Genomic DNA, 9,191 nt, shown 5'->3' on the forward strand with positions numbered 1-9,191 from the left:
GATTATGCATCTTTCCCTTCTCTCTCATAAGATGGTGTTTCAAATTGACTTTTATGGTGAACAAATTGTGGATTCCTGGGATAAATCTCACTTAGCTATGATCTATAATTATTTCATATGTTGCTGGATTCAGATTGCTAGTCATTTTTTGTGATTTTTTTTTAATGCGTATTCCTAGGGAATATTGATCTTTAGCTTTCTTTTCTATCAGTCTTTCAATATTTGATAGTCTTTACCTGTGAACCATCTGGCACTAGGTTTTATTGGTAGGTCAATATCTTTACTTGTTATAAATCTATTGAGGTTATCTTACTGAGGTTATTTCTTCTTGAATTATTTTTGATAGTTTGTATCTTTCTAAGAATATGTCCATTGTATCTGAATTATCTAATTTGTTGGTATACATTGGTTTATAGTTCACAGTATCGCTTTAGAATCATTTTTATTTTGATAAGGCCAAGATTCACAGAATGTGAGTCTAATTTGGGGGGTGGAGCAGTCTTGCTAAAGTTTGTCAATTCTGTTGTCCTTTGCAAATAAACAGCTTCTGATTTAATTAATGTTTCTCTATTATATTTTATTCTCTTTATTTCTATTCTAATCTTGCTATTGTTTTCCTAACATTTGCTTTTATAAGTTTATTAATGTGCAAGTTAGCTTATTAATTTGAAATCTTTCATCTTTTTTTGGTATGTGTTCATTACCTGTAAATTTCACTTGACTATTATTTTGGTTGCATTTGTGTGTGTGTGTCTGTGTATCTGTGTGCTGTGTTTTCATTTATATTCATCTCAAAATATTTTCTACTTTCCTCTGTATTCTTTGACTCATTGGTTACTTCAAGAGTGTATTGTTCAAATGTGTCCATATTTATGAGTTTCCAAGATTTCTTCCTTTGAATAATTTTTAATTTTACTTCATTGTGGCCAGAGAAATACTTTGTATGATTTTAATGATTGTAAGTTTATTAAGGTTTGTTTTATGGCTTATCCTGGAAAATGTTCCACATATACTAGGCAAAATTCTATAATCTTCCATTTTGAAATTTGACTCTGCAGATGTGCTTTAGATTGAGTTGGTTTATAATGTTGCTTAAGTCATCCAATTTCTTGCTTATCTTCTAATTAGTTAGTTTTTCTACTCATTATTGAAAGTGGCAAGATGGCTGACCAGAGATACTAGTTGTCAGAGCATCTCACTAAGAATGAGAAATTTAAGATGAGAAACAATGAATAACTGAGCATAGATCTGGTGTGATCCAGGGTTTGGGGGGTGGACAGAACCTTTACGAGACTCCATGGCAAGAAGTTGTGGAGCAGAAGAAGGAATAAGGTATCAGCAGGTATCAATCCCTGAAAGGCTTGGAGCCCAGTGAGAAGGCTATGTGGAACCATCTGTTTTTCCTTTACATGCATGGCTGATAGTTAGTGGATTCCAACCTGCAAGAGAGACTTTCTGCCCACATGAGCCCCAAAATTGCTGCCAACAGGGAGCTGAGATCTTTTTGTTGTCAGGGTACTCGTCTCCCAGCATTCCGGTGGCACCTCCTATCTCCACAGACCTGAGCCAGGATGGCAGGCATCATATTGTTTTTCTAATTGCCATTCACCTTTGTCACTCCCAGGGGGTTTGATCTTGCTCGCTGCCACACAGATCTTTTCTAGTTCTAGCCCACACTGCAGAAGCCATAGGCGTTCAATAGGTCTTAGGTGATTTTCATGACTCACTGAACAGACATGCTGGGTGGGCAGCCTCCCTGAATGGGATGTACACACCAGAGTGCTAGTTTTCCTCCATATAGACTCTTTTTCTCCCTTTGCCTTCCCTTGCCCATGGCTGCCAAGATAGATAATTAGCCACCATAATGAAGCTTCCACAGAGAGTGGGGACCAGACTTTTCTTCTTGGAGTCCTGCAACAGACTGAGGGGTGCATAGACTATGAGCTCCCTACTAGCCAGCCCTTCCTGGTGCTACTTGCCTGGTAACTCCACCACCGAGGGGCGCACCCCAAGGCAGAGGGATATCACACTTGTTTGGGCACCCATGGGAAAATTGGGACAAGTGTGCTTCTAACTGCAGTGGTCAAGGATTGATTGTCAGGGACCCAAGGATGGGCCCACAGGCCAGATCCCATATCCTCAGGTCTTGAATATGCTGCTTTGGGGCATGGAGGGGAGATTAGTCTCAGGAAGGGTAGCTGCACGGACAGATTAGTGTGATTCCTAGCTGTGGTGTGCTTTCAGTGTACCCCTCCTCCCACGATACCATGCTCCATTTTCAGGTGGTATCCTGGGTAGAGAACCTCTTGGCCTGCATCACAGTCATGGAGGTACTTGGCTGGCTTTAGCTCTTATCTGCCACAAATATCAGGAGGAAAATGTAGGGGAGGGTAAAGAGGAGTGAAGCCCATTCCAGACTGTGACATCATGAATTTAGATGACCCCACCTCCACAAGCACAAGTTTTCTTTTGAAAACACCTTTTTAGCAAGGCATACCAACCAAAAGAAAATATTGAAATGACAGATAAAAATTTCAGATGTGGATTATAATAAGCAAGCTCAACAAAATACAAGAAAAAATGAAAAACTAACACAAAGAAAGCTGAAAATATTGCAGAAATGTGTGAAAAACTCACTAAAGAAAGAAAAATATTTTTAAAATATCTAATAAACATACAGAAATGAAAAATTTATTCAAGGAAATACAAAATAAAGAGGAAAGTCTTAAGAATAGACTAAACCAAGCAGAAAAAAGAATCTTAGCATTTGAAAAGAATACCTTTGAATTAAACAAGTCAGTCAATGATAAAGAACAGAGAATTAAAATGAATGAACAAAGCCTGTAAGAAATATGGAATCATGTAAAGCGGCCTAGCATAAGAATTATAGGCATCCCTGAGGGTGGAGAAGAAAACACACAAGGGTTGGAAAACCTATTTAAAGGAATAATTGAAGAAAAATTCCCTGTTCTTGCTAGAAATCTAGCTATCCAGATACAAATTGTGCAAGAAAGACCTGGAAGATTCATTTCAAAGAGGAAAGCACCATGAAACAGTCATCAGACCATCCAAAGTTAACATGAAGGAGGAACTGCTACAAGCCTTAAGGAAAAAACGTAAGAGAACTTACAGAGAAAAACTTATCAGGCTAACTTCAGACTTCTCAACTACGACCTTATAAGCCAGAAGAGATTAGAACTGATCTACAGTCTTCTTAAACTGAATAACTGCAAACCTAGAATTTTGTGGCCAGCAAACCTAAGTTTCCTATATGAGAGATAAGTAACTACATTTTCGGACAAGCAAACAGGAAACACATCTAACCCACAAGAAAACATTCAGACTCAAGGCGAAGGAGAAGGGGGGTATATTCCAAGAAAATTAAATTTTAAAAATTAGGTATAGCCATTCTCATGAGCTATTCTCATTTAAATATAGACTTTAAATCAATAATAGTAAAGAAAGAAAAAAGTGGTCATTATGCGATGGTAAAGGAAGCAATTCATCAGGAAGAAGCTGGTCCAGGGTGTCCGGGTGACACTGGTGGATGAAGGTGACCTGTACAACGGCCAGGTGGCCATCTTTGGGCCTCCCAATACCTATTACAGCGAGGGTGGCTACTGCAAGGCATGCTTCAGGTTCCCTATTGACTACCCTTACTCCCCACTGGCCGTTCGGTTCCTGACCAAGATGTGGCACCCTAACCTCTAAGAGACTGGGGACAGGTGCATGTCCACCCTCCACAGCCCCCACCCTCCACCCCTCGTTGACGACCCCCACAGTGGGGAGCTGCCCTTGGAAAGGTGGGATCCCACCCAGAATGTCAGGACTACCCTCCTGAGCATGATCTCTCTCTTCAGTGAGCTCAGCAACCTGCTCACCAGCCAACATGGATGCCTCGGTGATGTACAGGAAGTGGAAAGAGAGCACAGGAAAGGACCCAGAGGACACAGACATCATCTAGGCCTGGGGAGCAAAGTGGCTGGGGAGCATGACAGTGGGAGGGTGCCCACCACCGTAGCCGAGTGCTGCGAAGACCCGAGGCACCTGCACACAATGAGGCCTTTGACTCTTATACCCCTATTACTGGGAAGATGGCGACAAGCTGACAGCTGCTTTGGTATTATGAAGATGACTTCAGCAATGAGGGGTCCTGACAGCATGTGCCCTGCTAAAATAAACTTAACAGAGTTTTACCTCTCTAGGACTAGACCGAATGGGCTTCTCAGGTGGTGGACTCATGGAAGGTTTTGTGTTGGTTCCCCCTACCCTTTAATTGTTTCATTTTAGGTCTTTTTTTCCCCTTCCCTGTATTTGTTCTGGGTTTTCCTCTGCTTCAGGTAAGAAGGGCTACCCCACTGTCCACATTGTCCCAGAGCCTGGGACAGGCTGTGGCTGCAATCTGCCTTATGAGAAGGCAGCATGGCCCTGACTGCTGCTTGGATGCCCTAACTTTGGGGACTGGCCACAGCCCAGAAGAGCCGCCCGAAGCCACAGACAGGTACATGTAGGGGCCAACTCCCTGCTGTCCCAGGTGTGGGGACCTGGCCAGCTCCATGGCCTGGAACCAGAGACTTGGTGTGTTTCTCAGCTTGTGAGTGGACAGATTAGCTATGGCCACCTCTTCTCTCTGCTTTCGGTTGTTTGAAATCCAAATAAAACTGCTTTACGAGGGAAAAAAAAGAAATAAAGAACACTGGACTAAACTGGGACTCTAGAACAAATGGAACAAACAGACATATACAGATGTCTGAATATATGAAATATATGCTTTTCATCAAACGTGGAACATTTCCAAGATTGCATATATATGAATACTGAATATATATGCTTCACCCAAATACTGAATATATATGTTTCTCATCAACACATGGAACATTTTCCAAGATTAATTATATTTTAGGCCACAGTACATGGTCAGCAGATTCAAAAGTGGAAATCATATCATGTATCTTCTCAGACAGAGTGGGAAAAAAACCTAGAAATAAAATCCAAAAGAAGCACTCCATTCTACACAAAGTTATGGAAATTCAGTAGCCTGCTGTTGAATGATTTTGAAACCATAATGAAATTAATAAAAAATCAAAAGACTCTTCAAACTGAATGACAAATGAGACACAAGCCATCAAAATGTATGGGATTCTGCAAAAGCGATCCTAAAGGGAAAATTCATAGCCTAAAATGCTTACATCAAAATATATATAAACATAAATAAATAAATATAAATAAAAACAAATATATAAATAAATAAATATAGAGATCAGAAACCAACAATCTAATGAATCATCTCAAGGAACTAGAAAAGAAAGAGTGAGATACACCCAAACTAGGAAGAGTAGAAATAACTAAGTTGAGAGCAGAATAAATGAAATTAAAAAAAATGAACAATATTAATAAAACATAAAGTTAGTTGTTTGAAAAGATAAACAAAATTGATAGACGTCTTGCTAGATCAACCAGAAACAGAAAAGAAAGGAACTTGATAAGCTCAGTCAGAATGGAAAAGAAGATATTACAACTGATAACCACAGAAATACAAAATATGGTCTCTGAATACTTTAAAAATCTCTGTGCATATTAACTCCAAAACATTGGTAAACTAAACAAGTTTCCAGAAACACATAAGCCCTCAAGGTTCAATCAGGAAGAAACAGAACTCGTAAATAGACCAATTATTAGCAACAAAATTGAAGCATGACTAAAGAAATCTTTCAGCAATGAATCCAGGCAGAGGCCATAAGATTGATTGACCCAAGATGGGATTATGGGGTCAGAATATTTAAAAGCTCTGTGCTTCCAGTTAGAAGCAAGAATTTGGATTTCTGAGACCATTGATTGTCATTTTCATCCTTTGGTGGCAAAGCAATAGATTTCTCTTTCCTTCTCCTCAAAAAAAAAAAAAAAAACAAAAACAAAAACAAAAAAACTTCCCAACAAATTAAAGTCATGTGCCAAATGGTTTCATGGAAAAAATTTCTCAGATCTATAAAGGAGTATTCATACCCATACAACAGAAATTATTTTATAATATAGAAATGGAAAGAATCACCCTCAATTCATTCTTCTTGACACCAAAGCCAGGAAGAGACCCAACTTAAAAGAAAATTATAGACCAATATCCCTTATGAATACAAATGAAAAAATGCTCAATAAAATTCTAGCAAACCAAATTCAGAAAAACACCAAAAAAAAAAAAAAATTCACCATGACTAAATAGGGCTTATCCTAGGGAGGCAGGATGGTCCAACATATGTAAATCTATAAATGTTATTCACCACATAAATAGAAGAAGAGAGATCATATGATTATCTCAACAGATGTAGAAAAAAGCATTTGACAAAATTCAGCACCCTTTTATAAAAATAATTCTTAACAAAATAGACATAGATGAAACATAACTAAAAATTATGAAAACCATATATAATAAACCCACAGCCAACATCATACTGAATGTTCAAAAGTTGAAATCATTCTCACTCAGATCTAAGACAAGACTAGGATGCCCACTATCACCATTTCTATTTAATATGGTGCTAGAAGTCCTAGAAAGAAATCATGCATGACCTATCCAAACATTAGGTCAAAGTATTGTGTTTTTTGATAATATAATATTATAATAGAAAAACCCAAAGATAATTCCAAAGAGACTCCTGGAATTAATAAATAAATTCAGCAATGTTTCAGTTTTAAAAATCAATTACACAATTCAGTAGCATTCCTATATATTAATAATAGTCAAGCTGAGAGTAAAGACTGGATATCTTTCACAATAGCAACAAAGAAATCAAGCATGTAGAAATATATTTAATTAAAACAGTGAATAATATCTACAAGGAAAACTATAAATCACTGAGGAAGGAAAATGCAGGAGTGATGTAAACAAATGGAAAAAATTCATGCCCATGGATTGGCAGAATAAACATTGTTAAAATGTCTATACTACCCAAACTTTTTTACAGATTCAATGCAATCCCCATATAAATACCAAGGTCATATTTCACATATCTAGAAAAAATAATTCTATGCTTCATTTGAAACCAGAAAAGAGCCTGAATAGCCAAAGCAACCTTAAGCAAAGGGATCAAATCTGGAGACATCACTTTACCAGACTTTGAACTATACAAGGCTAGAGGAACCAAAACAGCATGGTACTGGCACAAGAGTGGATATATACCAGTGGAATAGAACAAAGTTCCCAGATATAAAACCATCCTTGTATAGCCAACTAATATTTGACGAAGTACACATCAATGTACCCTGGGGAAAAGAATGTTTGTTCAAAAAACGGTGCTGAGAAAATTGGATAGCCACATGTAAGAGATTGAAATAAGATCCATATTTCTCACCACTCACTAAAATCAGTGTAAGATGGATAACATACTTAAATGTAAGACATAATACCATAAGAATTCTAGAAGAAAAAGAATTTATAAAGAACACCTCAAGGGACTGGGGTCATGATTAAATTAAACTAATGGGACCTGATTAGATTTAAAAAGAAAACAATCAACAGAGCACATAGACATGAGATAACATATTCCATGCTATATATCTGATAAAGGCGTAATAATGATCTACAAAGAACTCAGAAAATCAACAAGATAAAATCAAACCAGCCCATTAGAAAATGGCAGAAGACATGAACAGAAGCTTTTCAAAACAAGATAGATTAATGGCAAATAAACATATGAAAAAATTGCTCAATGTCACTAATCATCAGAGAAATGCAAATCAAAACCACAAGATATCACCTACCCTTATGAGAATGGCTTTTATCAAAAAGTACCAAACAATGGACACTGGTGTGTGTACAAAGAGAAAGGAACACTTATACACTGTTGGTGGGACTGCAAACTAGTACAACCTATGTGAAAAGTGGTATGCAGATTTCTAAAAAAAACTAAAAGAACTACCATTTGATCCAGCAATCCCACTATGTGCCATTTACCCAAAGGGGGGAAAAATCACTTTATTAAAAAGATACCTATACTCAAATGTTTATTGGAGCACAATTCACAATTATAAAGATGTGGAATCAACCCAAGTGTCATTAATTCATCAGTGGATTAATAAAATGTGGTATACACACACACACACACACACACCATGGAACACTACTCAGACATAAAAATGAATTAATATTGTTTGCAACAATCTTTTTTTTTTTGTTTGTTTGAGATTCATTGAAGGTACAAAGAATTAAGTTAAACTGCATTTGTTAGGTAAAGTCCCTGTTAATTTTGTTCCACCTCCAGAAGGTGCGCTATACACCATAACTCTCATCCCTCTCCATCCTTCCTTCTACCCACTCACTCCTTCCTCTACCTGCCACCTTGGTAGATCATCTACTGCCTTAATATTAGAATTGAGTACATTAGATTCTTGCTTCTCTATTCTTGTGATTCTTTACTAAGAAGAATGTGTTCCAGCTCAACCCAGGTTAATGCAAAAGATGTAAAGTCTTCATCTTTTTTAGTATTCCATTGTATACATATGCCACAGCTTGTTAATCCATTCCTGGGTTGGTGGACATTTAGGCTGTTTCCAGTTTGGCGATTGTAATTTGAGCTGCAATAAACAGTCTAGTGCAAATGTCCTTATGATAAAAGGATTTTTTTTTTTCTTCTGGGTAGATGCTCAGTGATGGGATTACAGGATCAAATGGATGATCTAATTTGAGTTCTTTGAGGATTCTCCATACTTCCTTCCAAACAGTTTGCAGTCCCACCAGCAGTTTGTAAACATGTTCCCTACTCTCCACATCCATGCCAACATCTGCAGCTTTGAGACTTTGTGATGTGGGCTATTCTCACTGGGTGTAGGTGATATCTCAAGGTGGTTTTGATTTGTATTTCTCTAATGATCAGGGAAGATGAGCATATTTTTTTCAAATGTTTTTAGCCATTCATCTGTCTTCCACATGGAAGTTTCTGTTCATATCCTTTGCCCAGTGGTAGATGGGATTTTTTACTCATTTTTTGATTAATTTGAGTACTCTGTAGATTCTAGTTATTAACCCTTTGTCAGATTCATACCCTGAAAATTCTTTTCCCATTCTGAAGGTTGTCTTTTTGCTTAATATGTTGTGTTCTTAAGTGTGAAGAAGCTTTTCAGCTTTATAAGTCCCATTTGTTAATTTTTGTCACTGTTATGTTGGTTGCCGAAGTCTCTGTGTTTGCAACAATCTTGAT

General features: G+C 37.4%; 1 pseudogene; it reads left to right on the forward strand.

The window, feature by feature from the left end:
- Window positions 1-1,297: 1,297 nt before the first annotated feature.
- Window positions 1,298-4,060, forward strand: LOC128584301 (ubiquitin-conjugating enzyme E2 R1-like; annotated as a pseudogene).
- The last annotated feature ends 5,131 nt before the right edge of the window (window positions 4,061-9,191 follow it).

This window comes from Nycticebus coucang, chromosome 4 (genome assembly GCF_027406575.1).
Source record: "Nycticebus coucang isolate mNycCou1 chromosome 4, mNycCou1.pri, whole genome shotgun sequence".
NCBI classification, from domain to species: Eukaryota; Metazoa; Chordata; class Mammalia; order Primates; family Lorisidae; genus Nycticebus; species Nycticebus coucang.